General features: G+C 43.5%; 1 protein-coding gene across 3 annotated transcripts in view; it reads right to left on the bottom strand.

Annotated features, from left to right (window-relative positions):
* klhl29 (kelch like family member 29) overlaps positions 1 to 15320 on the bottom strand; it is a 194260-nt gene that overhangs the window by 158575 nt on the left and 20365 nt on the right. Inside the window, exon 3 of one of the 3 annotated variants that reach the window (XM_076755522.1) lies at positions 552 to 629. The exons of the other annotated variants lie outside the window; for them this stretch is intronic. The gene's annotated coding sequence lies outside the window, so the exon portion shown is untranslated. The remainder of the gene's footprint in view (positions 1 to 551; positions 630 to 15320) is intronic. 3 annotated transcript variants of the gene reach the window in all.

Raw genomic sequence — 15320 nt, 5'->3', positions numbered from 1 at the left:
GCAAACCGCCACCTCATGAATTTCCCAGCTATCTAAATCTCCTTGACATTTTTAAAAAAACGTGCTCTTCCTTTGGCAAACTTCTTTTAAGACAAGTAAAGACTGTGAGGTGGGCACAGTGAAACAGAAAGAGGTGGGAATGGAGGCTGGTTCAAAAGTGTGAACGGCTGGGTTCAACATCAGGGCAGGCAAGTATGTGCAAATGATTAAACGCAATGATGGGGCAATACAAGAGAAATGAAAGGTCTAAAATCAGCCTCGCCTTACACGATTCCGTTCACATCTCTTTCTAAGAAACAGAGAGGAAAAAAAAAAAGTTTGACTTTTTCCAAAGGCAATTATGGATTTGTTTGCTTCAACATACAGCAACTTCTCCACGGTTTTCAAAGTACGCTCATCAAAGATCGAGCGGATGAGAACAAGTAAAACACGAAAGAGACAAAACTAAAAAAAATAAATAAAAAAAAATCAGTCGAGAAAAAGCATCATGCCTGCACATTGATGATTTGTCAACAGCAGAAGAATAACAAATAAATTATTCAAATGTCTACCTTGGTGAAGTCAGAGGGGGCCTTCTCTTTGTTCTACACCCTGGCATTGATTTCTCCCAGTGGCGAAGAGTGGGATGCCTGAAGGTTAGACACACACACTATGTAGATAAATGACTCCTGAGCTCTGGAGTTTGATCCAAATGAAGCAATGATGTAGCTCACTGGCCCGGGCCCACATTGAAGTAAAGTGTGTGCTCTAGTAAAATGCTCTCTCCGTGAGTCAGAGTGTGTGTGTGTGAGGATATATGCGAGTGCTATACTCCCACCAGTGTGGTAGTGGCGAGGTAGAGAGAGCACAAGAGGGAGGGGAGAGAGAAAGAGAGATGATCTGCAGGCTCGGTGTGAGGCTCATATGCTGTAATGACCAGATTTTTAACACTTTGATTCACAGCAGCACGCTAGTCTGCAATTACATGCATCGCATGCATGTATTTCTGTATTTGCGTCAGGATGTGTGCCTCTGTATTCATGTGTGTAATTATGTTGTTCATACATTTCTCCCTTTTAACTCCAATCAAAAACGCAATCATGTTCCCAGATATGCCGGTGTGTGCGGTAACATGCGTGTGATAATGTTTATGTTTTTCCTCTTCTTTCAATGCCCAGTGGTGCTCCTGGCTGTGCAGCGGCGCAAAATTGGCCTGAGAGGTTTGGGAACATTTCCCCCTTACAAACAGGGGCAAATCAATAACGTCTCGGTTGAGGGAGCCACTCTCCATATGAAGGTGAGCTGACTCAGCAGTCCCGGCAGCCGAAGGGGGGAGAGAGCGAGCGAGAGAGGGGGGGGGGGGGGGGATGGAAATGATTGCTTTACAAGCGGTAAAATGCACGACGGTGTTGAGAACCCTCTGCGGACGCCGCGCTACACGCCTTCTCAATCCTCTAGTGGAGGAGCAGGATGGAGGGGAGAGGAGAGCGCACACATGCACGCTTGGCTTGTAAATACAATAGGCCGCTCTCTCTTGAGCTGCGAGCGCAATCGAGCTCTACTGGTTTCTCTTTTTCTTACTCATACTCGCTCTCTGTCAATCTAGTCTAATGCAGTAGCCTGGCAAGCCCTGATTTAGCCTTTGCCAAGTCAATCACGGCTCTACAGTGGCACAATGGAGAGCGGAGGAAAATTCCTATCTTCACCTTCTCCCTACATCTTTTTTTTTTTTTTTCTACTCTTCCAGGTCTCAGCAGCTATCACTGCGCTGATTAAATGCGGGAGTTTGCTAATTACAGGGTGATCGTGGAGGAGAGGGTGGACATCGCAGGGTGCTCCGACGTCCTTCAGGCGCGGCAGGGGATCTGCAGCAGCAGCAGCAGCAGTTGTTGGCAGTGGAGAGGAAAACACTGTATTATCTCTCATCAGACGTCCTGAAGGGCTGAATCATCTCTCAGCATCCCCCTACAAGTCCCATCTATTTTCTTTCCTCTTTGTTTCTTGTGCCCGCACTTCAGATTCCAGTCCCCTTTTGCAGTTTATACAAGAAATACAGCATAGAACAATGGGTGCATGTGTATGAATGTGCTGGCTTTTTTAGCTAAAAAGGTAGCCTGTTAGCCCAATTATCTGACACATGGTGGTAAAAAGATCGCCCTCCTCTATAAACAACATTATTGCTCAGCACTCTACACATCACACCTTCCCAGAGATTCTCTATCTTCCATTCACGAGGAAAATCTAATAGCAGAGCCCTGAACCTCACTTCAGATGGGTCATCCATCATGGTGAACACCTTTCTTTCTTTTCTTTTTGGGTGTTTTTTTTTTTTTTTTTTGGTCAAAGCTATGCTATTGTTGTGTGATAATGCAGTTGAGACCGGGGACCATTTTTGAAAACTCTCCTTGTTGGTGTGCGGACAAGGACACACAACATCTGACATTGAAGATTTGGCTGCTAAAGACACACTGCATTCATGAAATCTGGTGACAGAAAATCAAACCCAGACGGGAACCAACCGTTGGACACTGACAAATACCAGAATTTGTTTTTTTTTCTTACAACTCTGATTGCAAAAAACTTGGGATGCTGTGTACAACATAGAGAAGAGACACAGAGAATATATTTCATGTTTTATGTCATCAGCTTCATTGATTTTTGCAAATATATGCTTATTCTGACATGTTTCAAGTTGGGACAGGAGCAACTAAAGACTGGGAAAGTTGTGGAATACTCCAAAAACACCTGTTTGGAACATCCACAGGTAAACAGGTTCGTTGGTCACGGTTGATAGTGTCATGATTAGGCATGAAAGGGACATCATTGAAAGGCTCAATCGTTCACAAGTGAGGATGGAGCGAATTCACCACAGTTATTACATTGGCTCTGGAGCACTTTGTAAAACCGTTTAGCACAATTAGTGTCCCAACTTTTCTGGAATCGCAGTTGAACATTAAAAAGGCTGGTGTTGAACAGACGACACATCACACAGACTCCATCTATGGACACTGCGTGAGCATCAGCATAAGCCGCTGACCACTGCCACACTGTTGGTGATCGTAGCGGAGAAGGTGGTGGCTGGATGTTGGCATGAGTGTCAGCACCAGGAAGCAGTGCATTAAACATGCAGCCAAGTAATAAAGAGAATTGGCTCCCCGTCTAAGTAAGTGAGAGGAATGGCAGCTTAAGGATCTCAGATTTTGAGACTGATAGAATAATAGAGCAAAGCAGGGGAATCTATGAATGGATAAGAGTCCTGAGGCATAGCTGAGAGGAAGTAATAAATGAAGGAGTAGGGCAGAGCCAGTGAGGTTGTAACTGATGAAAACTAAAGGCAATGAAATGCTCACTCTGATGGATTACTTATTCTAAGCAAAGTTTAAGTCTCGCGAGTTGATTTAGAAATTTGAAATAGATGGAAAACAATGATTCCCCAGAAGGAGGGAAATCAATCCAAAAACCTGAAGTGTGCTAAGTTTTCCTGTGATTTGGAGCTAATGATCTAAAACGGCCAAACCACTGACACGACCATTTAAGCATGTGTTCCTGAAAGCTACGCAGCAGCGGTCAGAATCCAGTACATCTCTGCACCTGAAGGTGAGCGGCTGCTTTCCTCTCCCGCAGCTGTGGGGGGGGGGGGTGAATGTGCGGCACGCTGCCAGTAAATAAAACTTGTGGTATCAGGCTTCCACATCAGCACTGCGAGAATGGCAGCGGTTGCCATTTTGTCATCTAATACAGCGTGAGGAACAGAAGATATTAAAAGAACGCTCTTTGTGACAAGCTGAATGCGGTAACGCGTCCCTGTCCATCATTTGAATGAAATGTTAAATGACGTGCATTGCAATATGTCAGGAAGTAATAGCCTACTGCCATGTCTTCGCCGCATTCCGGTGTGCCTTAAAGCAGGTCTAGCGTGATGCCTCGCAATAAAAATGAAGGAAAAACGCCACACAAATGTGACAATGTGCAAATACTTTGTGTATATTATGTAGAAATATGAGATAAAAAAAACAAAAAAAAGACACCCCATATAGCACGCGTTGTGAATAAAGCATGAGCACAGTATCACTGGTGCTTCGCTCCATTCTGGGTGATAAAATCATGCAGCCCGCTCACACCAAGTTGTTGACAGTGTGAGGACACTTAGTGCACATAGCCTTTATAGCAGCTGTCTGCTCTGGTGAGGGGCTAGATGAGCCAACCGAGGTGAATATATTACACTCAGTGAATGTCACAAATGTCATTTCCAACTGCTGAATGTCACAGAGACTGTTGGGGTGACTACTAACACTGCGGAGCGCCATGACGTCTATATTCCCGCTGTTAATGTCCTATATCCACGCTTTTTAAATATCAAACAAAATCACACTTGCTATGAGCCAAATAAATATCAATAGGCCAGAGAGACTGAAGGCGATTGGTTGGTGTTTTCCTGCTGATTGCTGCTGGAACTTTTGGGCTTCACCGCTCGGCGACATGCGGTGCTTTTTCAACAGAGTACGAACCTTTGATATTGATTTTTTTTTCCCCTTCCAAACCGAGCACAAATAACATTAGTGCAAAAGCCTAGTGGTTTATTACAGTAAACAGACATCACAGGAGCGGCTTTAGTCTGGGATGTTTTTTTTGGTGGTGGAGAGGTGGCCATTTTTAATGAGCGACCCCTTCGCCTGGCGAAGCCTCGCAGGCTCTGGGATGTACTGAAGAAAGAAAAGAAAAAGAAAAAGCACACCAAAAAGAGAAGAAACTGAAGCACATCTCTCTAACATGCTCCCCCGTGTCGGAGGAGCTCATTGTTTGCTGCGCAGTCATCAGGGGCACGCCGCCACTGAACGCCGGGAGCCGACGCTGATTATTTCCCACATCTTCAGATATGAATGTTTGGCAGCAAGGTCATTCTCCTCCAGCTATCCATACCTCTTATTCTGCCATCAGTCATTACAGCTATACATCATCTCTCTCACATTCTCCACTCTTTATATCTCTTGATTTAATAAGATGAAACTGGGGGACGCTACCAGGGGACGCTACCAGGGGACGCTACCAGGGGACGCGCAAGTGCCAAAACTGCAGCCTCTTTTTATTGCAAAATGATATGATTATAATTAGGAAATATCTTAAACCTGAGAGAGAGAGCAAGCTGCAGATTAAACTCATCATTGTTTGTTTGGATTCAAGTCTAGTTTAATTATTTTTTCCACAAAGACTAAAGTTCTTTTTAATTAAAGGTTCTTATCAAATCTGAATAACCTGCATAATTGGCTGAAACATTCCGGATAAGTGAAATTGCACCATTAATACCTTCTTAGAGCAAATAAACCACAACAATACAGCAGCTGAAAACAAGAACGGTGCGTAGTGAAATTATTTTGGTTTCTTCAGGCTCGGAAGATCTCGGCGTTCCACACCAAACCATCAACATAAACAATAATTATTCTTTCAGAATGTTTGAAGATTATACACAGCAAAGACAAGTCATTTCATGCAACTGCCAACGCGTTTGACTGTATTTACTCATAAACCACCTATCAATCTTTGTGCTTGCCAAGTCAAAGCGTGCCGATCTTCAAGCTTTGTGCATCTGTCAAGTAGAAAAACAGGACACTGCTTTCCAAGAAGAAAAGGGGCACTGTGCCGACCAGCGTGTACAACAAAAGAAAAACAATCTCCAGTAATTGCCTGCCATCACACGGAGAACAGTGATTCAAAATGCAGGATGGAGGGAGGGTATGGCAGCGCATATTGCAAACCAGTCAAGGACGTTAGAACCATCCATCTTCTAAGAAATCTCAGAGCAAATCAAGAAGTAGAAGCACGGCTGCTGCTGCTGGTGGGGGCGTCGAGGTGTTTCCAACCAAGCGCAGATTCATTAGAGCTGGACATGACACGCACTAAACAATGTAGCATTAAAAGACTGGGCCGCCTCTGACCTTTTGAAGGTAAAACGTACGGAAGTGCGCACGGGCAGAGTGGCGCAGAAGCTTATTGATTTCAGACAGTTTATCTGTATCACAGGCAACAGCCCACACAGACTGCATGTACAACGCTTTCCCCTGTCTGGATTAGGTCTGCAAAGCCGAGCTGACAGAGACAAGACAAGCATGATGTAAACAGGGACAGAGACCTGATATCTGTCCATCCGTCCATCAATATATAGGTGGATTAAGGTAACTCACCTGAGCTTCGGTGTGAGATAACTAATGATGAACAAATACTAAACTCCCTGCAGGTGTGCACATGCACTCTTCTGTTTGCTGAGGAAACAGGTTTGTATGCAGCGCACTTAGCCATCAATAACACAGACTGTGGACCTCAGTGCAATGCGATTTCTTCCTCGTGGCCAACGTGTAACACACTTCTGGTCAATATTGAAGCTAGACATTTTATATTGATTAGTTTGTTTCCAGCGCACTAATACATAATTCATCAACTCTTTGTGCGTGTGGATGCACCTGTGTATGTGTGCGCGTATGTGCGCGTGCCGTGGAGGCATAAGCCATCGGTCAAAGTCAACACTTCCCTTCGCACAATTACCAGAAGTGTTATGGTAAAACAAAAGTCTGCCCAAAAAAAAAAAAGCAGCATACCGCCCAGATTCTGGGGACCAAAGAGGCAATCACAGCTCTCTTATCTCCCCGCTCTTCATGAAAGGTTAAAAAAAGGGTCTGAGACTTGTTCATGAAATAATTAAAAGCCTGATGCGATTAAAAGACAAGGCGAGAAAAGAGAGAGAGAGAGAGTTCAGCGCCATGCCCGGAGCACGTTAGCCCCCTCAATCTTTCAGTGGAAATTGGGTTTGGGGGCTGGAGAGTGTTTTCCCCACTGGCGCATCACTGCCTTCTCCACAGATCAAGGATCACCACACCCATGCACTCAATCCAAACCTCAGCCACTACCAGAAAAGAAACACAACGTCATCACAGCAGTCCTGGATCAGTGGTCTGGGGCAGTTTCTGTAAAGCGCTGCTCATATCACTGGGGCGCTGTACTGCTCCGGTGAACAGTCCTGGATACACACGTTCAGCCGCTGACCGGAGCCTCAAACACTCTCCAGCAATGATTCATAGACATTGGTTAATCTTATCAGGGACTACCCAGACACAGCAGTAATAAACTGGAAATTGTCTAGTGAATCTCATATCAAATCACAACCATGGGGAAACTAAAGCAACGCAACGGCTCAAAGCGAGACCAGACAAGTCTATGGACCACTCTTGCCGAGACATGCCATAATGCGAGGGTGGTAATTAATTATGTAATAAACAAACACATTTTAGAGGAGTCACTCAATATAAGCAGCGAGAGTTCCTGGCTTGCTTTCCTCTTTGTGTATCCTTTATCTAGTATTTATCTCAAATCTATGGAAGAGTGGATACAGACCCAAGCTTTTAAACAGCAGTAAATGGCATGGCTTTTGATTCAACCTTGAGGTTAATCAGACACAGAAATGTAATATCTTCATTCTCCGCCCCTAACTTATTGAAAACTGCCATGGAGACCTGAAACTTAACTGAATCTAAAGGTTGTTTGACTGGTCGCAGGTAGAAAATGAGATTATGGTGAGGACTTGAGTAATGAGGGAAGCTGCTTGTCCTTGTCCACGATGTGACTCTCCCCCCATTCGCCTCAAAGGAGGTTGTAAAGCCGCCTGCCACAGACATAAAAAATGACTGGCCACTTCAATTAGCTCAATCATAAAATATAATTTGAGACACATCTATCTGACATGACCTGAAGACTTTGGAGAAAGAACTCTGCTGTTGTTCATTTATTAAATATCACATTCACTCAAGCTCTCTGTCCGGGTTGCAAGTGACATTGAAAATGTAAAAATTAGGGGTCACGGCATGGGTGTGCTTTTGTGACAATATTTAACGGGAACAGTAAATCGAATACGAGAGATGCAAGGTGAGGATGAAACGATTTAAACAAAAGCAGAATCACTCGACAAACCATTTCTGTGATCAGACGTGAGATGTTGAATGCTGATATACTCGTGGTCTTATATCTTCTCTTAATGCCGTATTCAGTCTACACACCAGTTATTGGCGTTTTTATTTTCAAGGGAAATACCTCAATATTTTAGTAAACGGTGCAGAAAAGAAACTAAAAAAACTCAGAAAATACCTTGTGAAGCATAGCTGGAAGTCAATATTTGAAGCTGGAACTAAACTATGACTGATAAGTCGACAAGATTAACAGTCTACAGCCGTGTTGGCAGCTGTGAGGCTGCGATTAGGCGTAACAGGGCTTTGAGTTAAATGCTGACATCAACCGGCTAACATGCTTACAATAACAAGGTTAACAGGCTGATGTTTAGCAAGTCATGTTCACCATGTTTAACAAATTAGTTTAGCATGGTAGCATGTAACATTTGCTAATTAGTACTAAATATATAGTACTATTGAGGCTGATGGGAATGTCAGGATTTTTTGCAAGTTGCAATTTTGGTCGGAAACCAAACACAAACGCTGACCTGCTTGTGGCGCTAGATGGAAAGTCAAGGGAAGTTATTAAAATAAGTGATGTGAGGAACATGAAAGTCTGTTGCAAAACTTGTGCCAATTCATCTCATAGCCTATACGTCACTGAATAATCAAGTATTTTGACCTGCTGGTGGCGCAAGTCACTGGGAGTCGTCATCTGGGAATATTCGTCCCAGAGTTCCATCCATGCAACAGTTCTTGAGACATTTTACTATAAACTAAAAAAGTCAACCTAATGGCGGTACTACGAGAAAGGAAAGGGATCATGAAAATCAGTGGACTTCATCCTCTGGATGTCCTGCAGTCTGGACCGACTGAGCAACACTCAGACACATCCTCAGAGCAACACTGCTCACATGGCTAAAATGTATTAGAGCATTAAAACAAAAACAAATTCTGAGTCACTTCTTTTTCCTCAGATGATCTTATAAATGAGGAAACAACAAAGCCCATTGTTATTCCTGACTCACAGAACAGAAGGACTGAACATTTTTTAATCCTTATTTTTCAGACAACGGCCTGCATGCCAGCCATCATCCTTCAAGATGACTGAACAGTTTGATGTCCTGAGTGAAACCATTTTTGTGTCCATTATCCAGCATGAACTAGATAGCATCTCACCTCCGGCTGTGCGATGTTTTGTGGATTATTACAATAGTTCAAGAGGGTTTATGCCACGCAGGCAGCCCTGCCAGCAGTGAAACCAACTCTGAATTTATTCTCCTGTTCAAATAAAGACCCAGAGATGATGAAGGGTAATGCTGATGTCACTGTGTGTGTCAGGACTGATTTCAGGTGAACCACTCCATTCTATCTACTGTTTCCCTACAGCTCTCAATATAAAATGATCAAGGTATGATTGAAGCTATTTCATTTTGCCTCGTGCTTTGAGTGCTTTTGAGCACAACATGGCCCTGAGTTTGAGCCAGGAAATGCAGAATTGCCTGAACAAGCACAAAATCTTGAAAAAGGTGTTGTTGGGTTTGTGTTCTTTGCAGGACAAATATGCCTGTTTTATTCCCACACGTCTGCTGGTGAAGCGACTCCAATCTGCAGACTGATGGGAGTCAATTGGCGATGTCAAATGTGATAACTGGCAGTTTGCTACAGGTACATATATATACTACCCACAGACAAATCCAGGCTCAAAAAAAATAAATGAAGCTATTTGAAAAGCAATGGAAAGATCATCCTAATATAGCCTTGTCATCATCTTCCCTCCCAGAAACTGCCGCTTATTTTCCCCCGTGAGGCTGCGGCCTTGCATAGTGAAGAAGACGCCACTCAACAAGCTCATCTTCAAAATCTGTTTACCAGGATGCAGGGTAGCAAAGGGGGAAATCTGACTCACAAATTCACCCTCAGAGTGTTTATGTCAATGTCTTTCTATCTGATTGTTTTGGCATTCACATCTGAATAGTACTGGGAGTGTGAGGAAAACATGGAGGTAGCAAACTGCAGATGGTGCTCCAGCGAGAAAGTGACTGGCGAAAGTGCTGCCACCAGACACGCTTTGGCTAATCAACGTGAGACCACAGCCGCGCTGAGTCGAGCCGAGCCCGCGTGCTGGCTGGTCACAGAGTAGACAGTGATAAAACAATGTGCTGGAAGCACCTGCACAATTTCCTGGACTTCTGCTGTCTGCGCTCTTCTGGGTGCAAGACTGTCTCGGTAAGACAACTTTCATTACTGTTTTATTTCTGCTGCGAAAGATTACTTTGCTCAATACCAGAGCTGCAGACTTCAGATGAAAATTAGGACTTGAGACTCGATTTAAACTGAACTGCTGTGACACTTGCTTTACTTGATCCGACTGCATGCAAGACTTGACCTAAAGGCAAAAGCATTCAAGTCTCCAGCTTTGGCCAGATCATTATTTATCAATAATTAAAGTCCCCCTCTACTCAAAAATGTATCTTCCTTTTTGTTCCTACAGTTGAATGTTTGAGCTTCACTGTGCAGAATGATGTATGTGCAGAGTCTGACAATTTAAAGCTGTTTGACACTTGCATGCTCATTGAAAATCCAATTTCAAGGGGAGGGCCCAGAAGCCTAATTTGTGACATCAAACGGCCCAACATTCAACTTGAACGAGTGTGATGCGGAAACATGAAGCCTCTAGCGCACATACACTGAGAATGGACTTTACAGCGAAGCAGGAGACATCTTGTGTCCAACAGTTAAACTTCAGAAATGAAAAATAATTACATATTCATAGATTCTGGAATTCTAAATGAGGGAGTAGATGTCGTTTTAATGATTTTAACAAGAGAGTTGAACTTTTTTGGGTTTGTTATCAGACACAAATTATTATTCAAAGTAGAGTATTTGATTTACATCTTAAAACACGTCTGGAGGGGTTCTTAAACAAATAACACATCACTTAACAGGCAAAGCCACATAGACTGACAGTTTGTCTTATGCATTAAAAGGACTCGGTCTGAGGTGTGCAGTTTAAGGGTCTATGCAGTGATGTGGTGATGCAGTGATGCAGTGCAGCCAAACTGTAGCCTGGAGCAGCCTTTTTCCAGAGCACGGTTTGAAATTTGACTCAAAAACAGATGGATTTTGCCACAAAATTCATACTGAAATGTGACGCCGTTCCATCCGTCGACCCTGGGGACACAGCGAGTACGAGCCACCGCGTCGGCAAGTCAATTTTTCTTGTGGCGTATCCATTGACTGTGTCCAAACACATCTGCAGCGTGCTAGATAATGCTAGCCAATGTTAGCCTGCCAAGTTAAATGATGATTCAAATACCTGACAGGCTGTTTTATATGGCCTGAGGGTGTTGACGAAGAAAGTCAGAGCAGACGTTACTCCGGGCAGTTTGTCAGTTAGTTAAGCTGCTGATGAGGGTTGTGTGTTTGATGAGCAGAGTTGAAGCTGCAGGTGAGTGGCAGAGGGGCGGGTGGAGACAAAGGCGGGGAATCCTTAGATGGACTCACGCGACACTGAGGCGAAGGAGAAGAGTTACATCGAAGCAAATGTGCACGACGAGATGTTTTTTCATGGAAATTTTTTTTTTTTTTTTTGTTTGAGTTTTCAGAGTTTTACTCAATGCCAGGAGAGGCACTTTAACACCAGTTCTGTTCAGTAGTTTGACTGAATGTGTAGCATTTCATTGTGCTTGAACAAAACCACAAGCTAACCTTTTTTAACAGAGTCCACATAGAAGGACACACCACCAGCTGCAATGTCCCTGGACTGACATAGATAGGAAGCTCTTCAAACGCTTCACGCTTTGACTTGCTTGAAGAGGTATCATAGTTCAGCATGTTTAAATAGATAATAAACCTGGTATTTGTAATGAAGTCTAGATTCCGATATCACAAGAGCAGTGGAGCGCGCAGTGAACAATAATGAAATTCAGTGAAAGAAAGCAGGTTTGGAGAAAGAGCAGGCGTAGAGCAAGCAGAGAAACTGTGAATGAGAAATGTCTTTCTGAGTCAAAAGCTCATTAGTACCAAGCCTGGATGTGGTCTGAACAGTGATACCACAGATCTGTGAAATCTGGGCATTATTCCCGCCAATAGCAGTTCCAAAACAACAGGCCTTGTGCTACCCAGAGGGTCTGCTTCTATTCATTTCCCAAGATCCTCCAAACCAAACAGTTTGGGTGACAGCTGGACTTTCACTCCTTACCATGAAGGGAAGCTTCGTTTCGACTGCATTTGGAATCTACGACTGAAAGCCAACAGACACACAAGATTACAGCCCACCAGTGGATGGAGATGTTGTAAAAAACCTTTGCCTGGTCTCACTGGGAGGGATCAGCAGACTGTTAGCTATAACTTCCAAATGCTCATTTACACCTGAAGGTGCGAATGCTACACCCATGTAGGAGTTGTAAATTCAGACTGAATTTCAACGACACAACTTGAGGCACAAAAAGGGGTTACTGCGATTGTTCTAGTTCATGAAAAGCGGCGTCTTATTGTGGAAGCAAACGGAGGGCAGCAAGGCTCAAACAGCAACCTGCAGGAAGGGTCTTACACTAATGCTTTCTACAGCTGCTCCACCTTAGGCTTATTGTTCCACTGTGCCTATCAGAGGCGGACGGGAGGCCATTTGAACAGAGCCTAGGCAGGGGCCGAGGCAGCACACCTTGGCCCTCACATGCTCCATTAAACCAGGAGCAGGGGAAAGTATGAGGTCTTGACAGTTCCTGGCTCAGAGCCCTGCCTCTGACACAATTACTAGCCCCCTGTCCCTCGTCCGTGCTTTGCTACCTTGTTTAAAATGGCTGCCTGCAGCCACGACTGTGGATGTAAACAACGGAGAAGCTGCAGCCAGAGGACCGAGCTTTCAAATGCTCCAACGACAAGAATTGTTGCCGTCTCCTATGAATCTCTCCATTATTAATTTGTGTGTTTGTTGTGTTCAAGTGCGACAGTATGGAGGTTGGATGCAAGGTTGCTGGGCAATTTCTTAGATCTGTTCCCATCTATTCAAGATCCCACTACTGCTGTCTTACTGCAGTATTAAGTCTTATATCATAACACAATTGTAAATAAATAAGGTTCAGTGCAATTTAAACTATGTGTAGAGGTGAAACAGGTATGCACTCTGGACAAATGGAAAAAACGCCTTGAACCATAACAGACTCGCAAAATCACATTGAGAATATTGCTATTTTCCCTGAGGCAGAAAACAGCTGCTCTGTGCTTCATCCCCAACACTCCCATAATATTCTCCCTCTCCCCAGAAACACCGACTCCACTGTGCCTACTTTCTTCAGCCAGCAGACAGTTTGCCAAGTAAAGCTGCAAGGGAAAATTAAGTTTCATCTGAGAAAATGTTCTGTTATGCAAACCTACTTGATAGTAAAAAAAAAAAATAATAATAATAAAAATAAAAATAACTGAAGCATTGACTGATTTGAGGCAGACCACCACGGTGTGTTTGGAACAATAACTAGGATGCAGTTAGCGTTCCAGATTTCATTAAGCTGCTTTATATGAGTTGAGGAGAAAAGAGATTTTTTTTTTTTTTTTTTCTTTTGGGGGGGGGGGGGGGGGGGGGGGGTGCACAGACCAAAATGAAATGAAAACAAACCCCCTTGGGTTGTATTTAAGATTGACTGACACAACAGTGATAGAAGTCTCTCTCAGACCTCTCATTGTTCAAACGGTTTCCATACATCTACACTAATAACACACCACTTTGGAAAAGGAACAGCAATGAAACAGGGCTGCTGCTGATTCTACATTTCTGACATATCATGCTGACCATCCTTGGCCACCAAACAGGCAATTTATTTTATTACCTCTGAATAAATGGTTGTGCATACAAGTTACTGACTGCGGACTGAAATTTTCCGAACACAATTTTACCCTGCGTAGTAACAGCAGTTAAAGTTCATTCTTATAGTGTCAACTGCATTATATTTATGGTCAATTCTGCCTTACTAAGCCTTCTTTTGATGAAACCACCAAGCTGTATCCAACAGAAATGAATGATTCTACTTTTTTATCAAAACTAACATACAAGACTAACAGCAAACAGGTTATTTGCTGAAGTTACTGACGGGTAAGCCTCTCAGTTACTAAGAAACTTTGCAGTCTGACCTAGAGGTGCAAGCAGCCGAAAGATGGTAGACAAGAAAAAGCAGATCCTGCATCACCTGAGGGAAATATAAAGGTTAATTCAGGCGAGCCTATTTCCAATCCCAGAATAGAGTGCATAAATGATTATCTACTGCCGGGAAGGGAAAAAAAATGCTTCTGATTGGATTAATTCAGACTCGGGTCATGCTGGAACAAGAAACAATGCATCTTTCTCAAATTCCTACTGTATGTTTTCATTCTAATTGAGATGGGCCTAAAGGGGACAGGGAAAAAAAAGGCAGAGAGAGGGAGAGATCATGGAGAAGGACAGCCTCCAGTCAGCTCCAGCAGAGGGGCCTTGCTGACCTAGATCCAGGCTGAGTGGGGATGATATTAGCAAAGCAATTAAGGGAGATGACAGCCGTCAGGCAGGGTCAGACTGACAGGGATAGTAGCCTGTCTCCTTCCCTCTTGAGCATATTCTCTCTCTCTCTCTCTCCCTCCCTCCTGTAATGGATATTGATTTTTCACAACCAAAACAAGAGGTCCTCTCAGCCCAGAAGTGGTTGAATTGGTAAAGAGATAAAGAAAAAAAACTGAAGTTTTAAAAGAAGAGTGGGAACGAAGGCAGGAAAAAAAAGTGAGGATGGCATGGGGGCAATGGAAGGGGAAGGGGCTGAGGCTCCCATGCTGGTGACCCTGTCAGCTCCGCGCTTGGATCTGCTGAAATCACTCCAGGCATGTCAAAAACTTCATTCCCCAGAGATGATAGGAAAGTCTAACTTCTACCTCAAAAAAAGTTGTTGCATGTTTTGGCCATGGGGGTGAGAAAAAATGATAATACTTGGAGTAAAGTAAGGGAAAGCAAACTTTTTCTTTTTTTTTTTTGGAGGCGAGACATGCAAGTTAATTTACTTTAGAAAAAAACGGGAGCACGTCAAGGGGTTGAGGAGTGGGCTTACTGTATCCAGAAATTTGAATGTGTTGGTTCATTTCACCACTTCTGTCCCGATCAGACACTTCTGTACAGAATTTTACATGAAGAAAAAAGGCAGTATTTTTCTTTCCTTGGAATGACTCTAATTATTCTATTGTTAAAACGCAGTAAAACAAACAGGCTTACAAATATACCAACACTGCCTGAAAAGTTGTATTGTTCCCAAGAAACTCGGCTCTCAGCCTACGACAGCTTCGAGGGAAGGTGCCTTTACAGACACTACGAGTGGATGCTGGGAAACTTTCGTTTTCCACTTCAAAATAGTTTCCCTCTGAAGACATTTTAGACACTTGTTAGCATTTTAA

Source organism: Chaetodon auriga, chromosome 18 (assembly GCF_051107435.1).
Source record: "Chaetodon auriga isolate fChaAug3 chromosome 18, fChaAug3.hap1, whole genome shotgun sequence".
NCBI classification, from domain to species: Eukaryota; Metazoa; Chordata; class Actinopteri; order Chaetodontiformes; family Chaetodontidae; genus Chaetodon; species Chaetodon auriga.
This window is presented reverse-complemented; position numbering and strand designations above follow the sequence as displayed.